At 41.0% G+C, this 2,653-nt stretch overlaps 1 protein-coding gene across 2 annotated transcripts in view; it reads right to left on the bottom strand.

The window, feature by feature from the left end:
- Window positions 1-2,653, bottom strand: part of LOC101847584 — a 39,048-nt gene that overhangs the window by 23,966 nt on the left and 12,429 nt on the right. The window lies entirely within an intron of this gene.

Raw genomic sequence — 2,653 nt, 5'->3', positions numbered from 1 at the left:
GGGGGCGCACTGATTTGAAAGACTCAAGCACACACTCAACAGAGGGGGGATACTGTGCAGTGGACCAAATCAGAGATGAATTCGAGCTTCGTATTTCAAATAGGGGGCCCTACTTGAAGTACATGTACTATCATAAAGACATAAAGACACGGCTTCATCTAAGAATATAAATCGTATCTACATCTTTTGAAGTGAACAAAATATCAGTTAATTAAGCGCTAATAAAGTTACTGAGGCGAATACGGGTAAGGTAAGTAAAATGGGCAATATCCAAAGAGTATGGTTTCCACAGTGCGGCAAGGAACGGCAAAACAAGTTTTTCACAAACATTTTCTGTCTTCACAGCGTATTTTCTGTGGAAAAAAAATGTTGGCATTATAATACAAAGAACTTCAGTTGTTGTTTTTTTGTTGTTGATTTTTTTATTGCAACAATAGGAAACGTGCTTATTTTTTGCCTATAAGAGTGAATCTAAACAATCGATGGGATTAGGTACCAGCGTAGTTGTACTAGTAAAACTGAGTACAGAGTCGACGATAGTGTCAGAGACGGGGAAATCTATGCTTTTCTTCAATACTAGGCTCGATGTACATTTCTCTTTGCGTTAGTGAGTGTGCACTGCATTTCCATCATGCCATCATCTGAGAGAATAAATTGATTCGTGGAGAGGAGAGAGCGAGCGATGGAGAGAGAGAGGGAGAAACAGACAGACACACAGACACACAGACACACAGACAGACAGCAGACAGCAGACAGACAAACAGAAAAAGAAAGGGGGAAGGGGTCCGCTCGCCAACACTAGCGAATAATTAAGCAGGCATCTATCGTCGACAAAATATTTTCTAAGGATCATACTTTTTTTTAAAAATAACACACACCCCGAAAACCCGGTTGTTGCGATCTTTAAAAAAATTCACGAATCTTTTTGAAGGATCTCAAAGTTATTCTCTTTCTTTTTCATTTGAGGAGGGGGTTCTTCTCACCAAAATCGGGAAATGAGAGTACCCACACAAGAACTTTACAGCAGGTGCACCGTGATTTTCTTCTTTTTTTTTCTTATAGGAACCAAACAGAGGAAGAAACATTATAAGACAAAACAAAACAAAACAAACAGGACTTCCCCCGCTCATGTGGATGTTGATGAGAATCACCAGTACCCCAAAGGAGCGTAACACCCTTTTTGACTTTAATGAAGCAAATCACCACCACCCCACCACCCTTCTCTCCTCTCTCTCTCTCTCTCTCTCTCTCTCTCTCTCTCTCTCTCTCTCTCTCTCTCTCTTTCTCTTTCTCGCTCTGAGAAAAAGGGAAAAAAATATATGTTTATAAATACATGTACGGGCAGCATGCAAAGCGAACAGAAAACAAATAAGCGATATTAATAAGCTTCTTTGCACACCCAGTATTCGTCCTTGACGAACCTGTAGAGCCAGCGTCATCCAAATCTCCCTACCTCCCATTCACACTCACCAACCCACCCATCCACCCACCCTAAAACCTCCCTTCGTCTTTCTTCTCATATACCGAACCGAACCGTTTCTCTTTAGCAGAACCAAGGCCTATAAATCATAAATGCCAAATGTCCCCCGCTCTAAATTTGCAGGGTTGTAAAGTGTGGCTGTAAAAACCGAGAAATCGTTGTGTAAATCATTTCTCGGCAAAGACAAATTATACAGCAAAGGAAACTTTACACTGCCTTTCTTTCGTCGTCACTGGCAATTCTGAACTCCAAATACAGAACACCACATTCTGATACGTAGTTTCCATCTTTTTACGCCACTATCGACACAATTTAGATCATTATTATGGAGGCAGGCGGTTTATATCAGAACCACAACTGGGGTTGTGTAGTAAACACCCCATTAGAAAAACAGAGATAAACTATCTTCACGACTTGGGAATCGAACTCGCGCCTTTTGTATAGTGAGGATGTTGTTCAACTACCATACCATAAAGCGGAGAGTAGAGGGGAAAATTAGGCACCTATGGGACCTGTAACAGGAAAACAAACAACAACAATGACTCTGTTCTGACTCATAAATTAATTAAAGATACAGTTCATTTGAATTCCCAACTTGAAAAGATTAAACCTATCATAATTTAATCCAACTCATTAAATACTATTACACGTATAGTCAATAACAAAGTCCCACGCAGTTGTGGTCAGCGATAGTTAATTGCCTACTTCGTTAGAACATTACTAGCAGAGACAAAATAGTATCCCTCCCCTATCTGCACTCACTCCCCTCCCCCTCTCCACCACCAACAACAAAATGTAATAATCAATTCGAAATTAAACTTCACCCTTATCTTCCATTATGTCCTGATCGATGCTCTCCCTCTACTCTTCTCTCCTTTTTTTTGTAAGTGTTTTACGGCGCTCGCAACTGCATAGGGTCATATGAGCGCGCGGGACACATTAAACATTTGCAGCTGGTAGGAAATTTTGAAGCCTACTCTTATCGATTTTAGACCACAAAGGGATCTTTAGCGTGCGCAATTTGTACACGGGGACCTCCGAGATTTTTCGCCCTTGTCCGAGAAAGGTAGATGCAGATCTTTCCTACCAGAAGAACAGGGGTGTGGCTGAAAGACAGCAGTAAGAAAGAGCCATAGAGTAGCATTAGAAAGGCTGCAGAAAGAGTCAGAAGAG

This window comes from Aplysia californica, unplaced genomic scaffold, assembly GCF_000002075.1.
Source record: "Aplysia californica isolate F4 #8 unplaced genomic scaffold, AplCal3.0 scaffold00175, whole genome shotgun sequence".
NCBI lineage: Eukaryota > Metazoa > Mollusca > Gastropoda > Aplysiida > Aplysiidae > Aplysia > Aplysia californica.
This window is presented reverse-complemented; position numbering and strand designations above follow the sequence as displayed.